The sequence below is a fragment of the Felis catus genome, chromosome F1 (assembly GCF_018350175.1).
Source record: "Felis catus isolate Fca126 chromosome F1, F.catus_Fca126_mat1.0, whole genome shotgun sequence".
NCBI classification, from domain to species: Eukaryota; Metazoa; Chordata; class Mammalia; order Carnivora; family Felidae; genus Felis; species Felis catus.
Window position 1 is genome coordinate 51,310,782 of NC_058384.1, and position 9,003 is coordinate 51,319,784.

The window sequence follows — 9,003 nt, forward strand, 5'->3', positions numbered from 1 at the left end:
AATGGAAAAATGGCACAAATAAATTTGCTCGACACAGGGTTACCACAAACCTTCAATCTGTAAAAAACACAGTATCTGCAAAACGCAACAAAGTAAAGCACAATGATAGCAGATGCGCTTGTAATACTCTACTTTTCCTAATAATGTCTGATCAAGAGATCACTTCTGGTGTTAAAGGTGATCTTATTACCTGAGATTTCCTATTGTAAATGAAGACAAGAAAGAAGGATGGAGAAATCTCAGAGTAAGCAAACAGCATTTCAGCAGAACGGTTTCTTAAAAACCACAACCCTATCTGTATGTATATTTACAATTACTTTGCAATATTACCCCCCAAAATATGCACTTTGATGTCTGACAGATTTATACAGAAGTGTAACCACAGCAAAATTTAAAATGTATGTACATTTTTATTACCCCCAAAAGTTCTATTTGCCCCTTCCTATCCCTCCTCCTTCCTACTCCAGGATGCCCTCTACTGTGTCTGTCCTACAATGTCACATGAAAGGAACCACTCTCTACAAGGCCCTTTGTATCTGGCTTTGGTTACTTAGTATAATTCTAGAGATTCATTTGTGCTGTGTCATGATATCAATATTTTGTTTTTTTTGTATTTTTAAAGAGTATTCCATTGCATAAATTTTCCACTTCATGTGCTCCATCTGATGAATATTAGGAGTGTTCTCGATTTTGACTATTTTGAACAAAGGTGCTATGAGCGTTTGTGTAGAAAACATATTTCAGACATACACTTTCATTCCTCATGTATAAGTACTTAGCATTGAAATTGCTAAGATGTATGGTAACAGTATATTTAATTTTATGAAAAACTGAAAATCTGCTTTTCAAAGAAGCTAAGCAATTATGCATTCTCACTGGAATACACGAGATCCCCAGTTCAATATACTCTGTAGCAAATCTCCTCTTGGACTTTTTCATTTTAGCAATTCTAATGGGTGAGGTTTAGTATTTCATAGTATTGTTTTAATTTGCATTTTCATAATAAATAATGTTGAGTATCTTTTCTTTTTTTTTTTAATTTTTTTTTCAATGTTTATTCATTTTTGGGACAGAGAGAGACAGAGCATGAACGGGGGAGGGGCAGAGAGAGAGGGGGACACAGAATCGGAAACAGGCTCCAGGCTCTGAGCCATCAGCCCAGAGCCCGACGCGGGGCTCGAACTCACGGACCGCGAGATCGTGACCTGGCTGAAGTCGGACACTTAACCAACTGCGCCACCCAGGCGCCCCAATGTTGAGTATCTTTTCATATGATTACTTTTCTCTCTATATCTCTTTTGTGAAATGACTGCTTAACACTTTTGCTCACTTTTAAAAATTAAACTCTCTCTTATTGTGTTGTAACATTGTTTTATGTATTTTATACACAAAACCTTTACTGGAATTTGTTTTGCACATATTTTCTGCCAGAATGGTATGTGTCTTTTCATTTTATTAACAGTACTTTTTGAAGCACTAGTTTTTAATTTTTATGAAGTACATTTATTGCTTTTTTTTGTTAGCATATTTTATCTCCTCTAAAAAAGTGCTTCATAACTCCACTTCTCAAAGTTTTTATCAATATTTTATTTTACAATTTAAAATCATTTGCTTTTTTGGGCGACTGAGTGGCTCAGTCGGTTAAACGTCTTACTTTGGCTCAGGTAATGATCTCACATTCTGTGAGTTCGAGCCCCCCATCAGGCTCTGTACTGTCAGCCTTAGCTTGGAGCCTGCTTCGAATTCTGTGTCCCCTCTCTCTCTGCTCTTCCTCCACTCTTGTTCTGTCTCTCTGTGTCTCTCAAAAATGAACAAACGTTAAAAAATTATTTTTAATTATTTGCATTTGAATTGGATCCCTGGTAACTATCAAGTTATTTTTTTGGTATCATTCAAGAGAAAGTGTGGGGCTCATTTGTTAGCACACAGATGTCCAGCTGTTCCAGACCATTTGTTGCAAAGACTATGCTTACCCTTTGCACTTTGTTTCATTCAATGTACTCTATAGAAGTGGATTTATTTCTGGAATCTATATCTGTATCATTGATCTTCAGGTCCATTTTATAGAAATATCATACTCTAAACAAAATGTGACTCCAAATGCTAATGATGTTATTGTATTATTATTTAAATTTTTATTAATCAAATACCAAAATCTGACATTTTATTGCAGAACGGATAACTTTACCTTGAGTGCAGTTTGATTACAACCCTTGTACTGTAAAATTACAATTTAATTTATACTCACTTTTGTAATATCAGTAATATTAGTAATATTAGTAATATCAGTAGCTTAGTAATATCAGTAGCTTATTTGTAGTATAATCAGTAATATCTTAGTAATATCAGTAGCTTATTTGTACACAAGTAGTATCTTTCAGGAAACTATTTTAACCATGAATTTTCTAGAAGAAACTTTACACTCAGTACACCTAGTCTAGGAAAGGAGAAAATCTTCCTTCTTTAAAATACATAGCGATTGTGCTCGCTTCGGCAGCACGTATACTAAAATTGGAACGATACAGAGAAGATTAGCATGGCCCCTGCGCAAGGATGACACGCAAATTCGTGAAGCGTTCCACATTTTTTTTAACGCCCCACTTACAGAAATGGACAGATCATCTAGACACACGGTCAATAAAGAAACAAGGGCCCTGAATGAGACATTGGATCAGATGGACTTGACAGATATATTTAGAACGCTGCATCCCAAAGCAACAGAATATACTTTCTTCTCGAGTGCACATGGAACATTCTCCAAGATAGATCATATACTGGGTCACAAAACAGCCCTTCATAAGTTTACAAGGATTGAAATTATACCATGCATACTTTCAGACCACAATGCTATGAAGCTTGAAATCAACCACAGGAAAAAGTCTGGAAAACCTCCAAAGGCATGGAGGTTAAAGAACACCCTACTAACGAATGAGTGGGTCAACCAGGCAATTAGAGAAGAAATTAAAAAATATATGGAAACAAACGAAAATGAAAATACAACAATCCAAACGCTTTGGGACGCAGCGAAGGCAGTCCTGAGAGGAAAATACATTGCAATCCAGGCCTATCTCAAGAAACAAGAAAAATCCCAAATACAAAATCTAACAGCACACCTAAAGGAACTAGAAGCAGAACAGCAAAGGCAGCCTAAACCCAGCAGAAGAAGAGAAATAATAAAGATCAGAGCAGAAATAAACAATATAGAATCTAAAAAAACTGTAGAACAGATCAATGAAACCAAGAGTTGGTTTTTTGAAAAAATAAACAAAATTGACAAACCTCTAGCCAGGCTTCTCAAAAAGAAAAGGGAAATGACCCAAATAGATAAAATCATGAATGAAAATGGAATTATTACAACCAATCCCTCAGAGATACAAACAATTATCAGGGAATACTATGAAAAATTATATGCCAACAAATTGGACAACCTGGAAGAAATGGACAAATTCCTGAACACCCACACTCTTCCAAAACTCAATCAGGAGGAAATAGAAAGCTTGAACAGACCCATAACCAGCGAAGAAATTGAATCGGTTATCAAAAATCTCCCAACAAATAAGAGTCCAGGACCAGATGGCTTCCCAGGGGAGTTCTACCAGACGTTTAAAGCAGAGATAATACCTATCCTTCTCAAGCTATTCCAAGAAATAGAAAGGGAAGGAAAACTTCCAGACTCATTCTATGAAGCCAGTATTACTTTGATTCCTAAACCAGACAGAGACCCAGTCAAAAAAGAGAACTACAGGCCAATATCCCTGATGAATATGGATGCAAACATTCTCAATAAGATACTAGCAAATCGAATTCAACGGCATATAAAAAGAATTATTCACCATGATCAAGTGGGATTCATTCCTGGGATGCAGGGCTGGTTCAACATTCGCAAATCAATCAACGTGATACATCACATTAACAAAAAAAAAGAGAAGAACCATATGATCCTGTCAATCGATGCAGAAAAGCCCTTTGACAAAATCCAGCACCCTTTCTTAATAAAAACCCTTGAGAAAGTCGGGATAGAAGGAACATACTTAAAGATCATAAAAGCCATTTATGAAAAGCACACAGCTAACATCATCCTCAACGGGGAAAAACTGAGAGCTTTTTCCCTGAGATCAGGAACACGACAAGGATGCCCACTCTCACCGCTGCTGTTTAACATAGTGCTGGAAGTTCTAGCATCAGCAATCAGACAACAAAAGGAAATCAAAGGCATCAAAATTGGCAAAGATGAAGTCAAGCTTTCGCTTTTTGCAGATGACATGATATTATACATGGAAAATCTGATAGACTCCACCAAAAGTCTGCTAGAACTGGAAGTCAGCAAAGTTGCAGGATACAAAATCAATGTACAGAAATCAGTTGCATTCTTATACACTAACAATGAAGCAACAGAAAGACAAAGAAAGAAACTGATCCCATTCACAATTGCACCAAGAAGCATAAAATACCTAGGAATAAATCTAACCAAAGATGTAAAGGATCTGTATGCTGAAAACTATAGAAAGCTTATAAAGGTAATTGAAGAAGATTTAAAGAAATGGAAAGACATTCCCTGCTCAGGGATTGGAAAAATAAACATTGTCAAAATGTCAATACTACCCAAAGCTATCTACACATTCAATGCAATCCCAATCAAAATTGCACCAGCATTCTTCTCAAAACTAGAACAAGCAATCCTAAAATTCATATGGAACCACAAAAGGCCCCGAATAGCCAAAGGAATTTTGAAGAAGAAGACCAAAGCAGGAGGCATCACAATCCCAGACTTTAGCCTCTACTACAAAGCTGTCATCATCAAGACAGCATGGTATTGGCACAAAAACAGACACATAGACCAATGGAATAGAATAGAAACCCCAGAACTAGACCCACAAACGTATGGCCAACTGATCTTTGACAAAGCAGGAAAGAACATCCAATGGAAAAAAGACAGTCTCTTTAACAAATGGTGCTGGGAGAACTGAGCAGCAACATGCAGAAGGTTGAAACTAGACCACTTTCTCACACCATTCACAAAAATAAACTCAAAATGGATAAAGGACCTAAATGTGAGACAGGAAACCATCAAAACCTTAGAGGAGAAAGCAGGAAAAGACCTCTCTGACCTCAGCCGTAGCAATCTCTTACTCGACATATCCCCAAAGGCAAGGGAATTAAAAGCAAAAGTGAATTACTGGGACCTTATGAAGATAAAAAGCTTCTGCACAGCAAAGGAAACAACCAACAAAACTAAAAGGCAACCAACGGAATGGGAAAAGATATTCGCAAATGACATATCGGACAAAGGGCTAGTATCCAAAATCTATGAAGAGCTCACCAAACTCCACACCCGGAAAACAAATAACCCAGTGAAGAAATGGGCAGAAAACATGAATAGACACTTCTCTAAAGAAGACATCCGGATGGCCAACAGGCACATGAAAAGATGTTCAGCGTCGCTCCTTATCAGGGAAATACAAATCAAAACCACACTCAGGTATCACCTCACACCAGTCAGAGTGGCCAAAATGAACAAATCAGGAGACTCTAGATGCTGGAGAGGATGTGGAGAAACGGGAACCCTCTTGCACTGTTGGTGGGAATGCAAATTGGTGCAGCCGCTCTGGAAAGCAGTGTGGAGGTTCCTCAGAAAGTTAAAAATAGACCTACCCTATGACCCAGCAATAGCACTGCTAGGAATTTATCCAAGGGATACAGGAGTACTGATGCATAGGGCCACTTGTACCCCAATGTTCATAGCAGCACTCTCAACAATAGCCAAATTATGGAAAGAGCCTAAATGTCCATCAACTGATGAATGGATAAAGAAATTGTGGTTTATATACACAATGGAATATTACGTGGCAATGAGAAAAAATGAAATATGGCCTTTTGTAGCAACGTGGATGGAACTGGAGAGTGTGATGCTAAGTGAAATAAGCCATACAGAGAAAGACAGATACCATATGGTTTCACTCTTATGTGGACCCTGAAAAATTAACAGGAACCCATGGGGGAGGGGAAGGAAAAAAAAAAACAGGTTAGAGTGGGAGAGAGCCAAAGCATAAGAGACTCTTAAAAACGGAGAACAAACTGAGGGTTGATGGGGGGTGGGAGGGAGGAGAGGGTGGGTGATGGGTATTGAGGAGGGCACCTTTTGGGATGAGCACTGGGTGTTGTATGGAAACTAATGTGTCAATAAATTTCATATAAAAAAAATAAATAAATAAATAAAATAAAATACATAGCGATCTTTAGCAAGTATTTCTCTTAAGTTGTGCCTTTTTGAAAATTTCCAAATTGCAAACTGTCAAGATTTTTTTGCTAAATATATTCATTAAGAATTACCATATTTTCAAATCTCGTTTATTGAAAACTTAAGGTGTTTGGGTCACCAAATTTTTCTCTTACCTGATTTTTATTTTTTCTAAATTTTATATTCATCATATCTAAATCAAACACGATGGATTACAATTTCATTGTATATGATTTCAGAGTGATTCTTCTTGATGAATTTTTGAAATGACAGAGTTGGCATATTGGAGCAGTTGCACTGAGGTATAATTCACGTGCAAAAACTGCATCCGTTCTAAATTTATAAAGTTGTGCAATCACCAAAACAATTCAGATTTGAAGCATTTTTATCATCCAAAACTTGCCATTCTATTGTTTACTATGTGTCTCCACTCTCATCCCCATTCTGGGGCAACCACTGGCCTCTTTTCTGTCTTTATAAATTTCTCTGTTTTACAAAGTTCATAAGAAGGTAGTCATACAATACATATTTTTTGCATATGGCTTTTTTTTCACTTAATGTAATTTTTAGCCCTTTCCATTGCTGAGTAATATTCCATTGAAGGGAGATATATTTTTTCATCTGGACTTCAATATGCAAAAACCCGAAATAAGACATTTTCTTTAAAAAGCTGTTCTTAAATAGAATGGTCTAAAAAATAATATAGTTTTGAGTGTTTGTATATGAAAAAATCCCAGAAAGCATTATATTTATCACGAAATCTAATTTTAAAAAAAATCATAGTTATAATCTAATCAGCCAATCTTATTTGTTATGCAATCTAATCTATATTATTCTGATTTTTAGTTTAAAGCTCTATAAACATTTTAACTTAAAAAGCTACACTCTTCTTCAAGTTATCTATTTATTTATCTTATATGATCACCCTCAATATTTTTATTAACTGTCATTTCCTTCCTTATCATTCAACAGTATAAACTATTTAATAATGATTTTATATGCAAACTTAACAGCTATTTTAGTTTGCCATTACTATACCTGATTTAGGCTTTAACTAAAGGTACTAAGCACCCATCGTGTCCAAGGAAAAATTGTGTTCTATAAGTCTCTTCAAAAAAAATTGGACTTTTCAGCAATTAAAGGCATACAAATCAAAATACTGCAATGTGTAGAGGCATCACACTACCTAATTTCAAACTGTATTATTAATCTAATGCAATCAAAACTGTATGATGCTGGCGTAAATAATAACAATATAGATTAATAGAACAGAATTAACATACCAGAAATAAACCCACGCATATAAGGTCAACTAATAATTGCCGAGGGAGTTAAGAATACTCAATGGGTAAATGGGAAGAGTCTCTTTAATATATAGTGCTGGGAAAATTAAATAGTTACATGCAAAAGAATGAAACTGGGCCCATATCTTATACCACTCACAAAAATTACCTTTTAGTGGATTAAAGACTTGAATGTAAGACTGAAACCATAAAACTCCTGGAACAAAATATAGAAAAAAATTTTCCTGTCATGGGTCTTAGCAGTAATTTTTTGGTTATGGCATCAAATGTATTTGCAAGGAACAAAATAAAAAATAAACAACTGGGATTACATCAAACTAAAAAGCATCTGCACAGCGTAAGGAACAATCATCAAAATGAAAAGACAACTTACAGATTGGGAGATAAAAAATATATATATGCCTGTATATATACATACAACATGTTTATGATCATATGCTGTTATAAAGCCCAGTGCTTTCCAATGTGGTTGCTCTACCACTTAAATAATTTGGGGGGGCTCCTGGGTGGCTCAGTCGGTTAAGCATTGGACTTCGGCTTAAGTCATGATCTCACGGTTTGTGGGTTCGAGCCCCGTGTTGGGCTCTGTGCTGATAACTCAGAGCCTGGAGCCTGTTTCAGATTCTGTGCCTCCCTCTCCCTCTGCCCCTCCCCTGCTCACACTCTGTCTCTCTCTGTCTCTCAAAAATAAATAAATGTAATTAAAAAATAAATTTTAAACAATTTTTGAGCCAGGATCTAATAAACTTAAATAAGGAGCAGCACAAATTCTTTTTTTCTTTTGAGGGTTTTTTTTTTTTTTTACTTACTTATTTTGAGACAGAGAAAGAGTGCACGAGCAGGGTAGGGGCAGAGAGAGAGGGAGAAAGAGAGAATCCTAAGCAGGCTTTGCACTGTCAACATGGAGCCCAGTACAAGGCTCAAACACAGGAACCCTGAGATCATGACCTGAGCTGAAACCTAGAGTCAGACGCTTAACCGACTGAGACAACCAGGCACCCAGCAGCACAAACTCTTAGAAGGCTTTTTATTAAAAATGATAATTCTTTAGACGTCGTCTTACGTATGGAGAAATTGTTAATTATGGCTTTCTTCTATGTATGATACAATGTTTATATTAATTGATAATATAACTATGAAAGTATAAACTTCATTTAATTAATTTTTCCTTGAGACAAGTTTTGTAAGTAGATGGTAAGACAATAATCTTTAAAGTGCCATGTAATATTCAAAGCTTTCTTTTATTTCCATCTTTATTGAGATATAATTGACATATAACATCATTCAAGATTAGGTGTATTTTTATTAATAGTGTATGAATGAGAAGGTTGACCTTTATTATTAGAATCGTATAACTGGAATTTCATTAGAATACCTTCCTACAGTATGAGAAAAAAAATTTTTTTGAGAGAGAGAGAGTGTGTGAGCAGGGGAAAGGGGCAGAGAGAGAGAGAGAGAGAG

At 36.0% G+C, this 9,003-nt stretch overlaps 1 non-coding gene across 1 annotated transcript; it reads left to right on the top strand.

The window, feature by feature from the left end:
• The first annotated feature begins 2,481 nt into the window (after positions 1–2,481).
• On the top strand, positions 2,482–2,588 carry LOC111558477. The gene has a single exon (XR_002739378.1). It is a non-coding gene; the product is annotated as a U6 spliceosomal RNA (small nuclear RNA).
• The last annotated feature ends 6,415 nt before the right edge of the window (positions 2,589–9,003 follow it).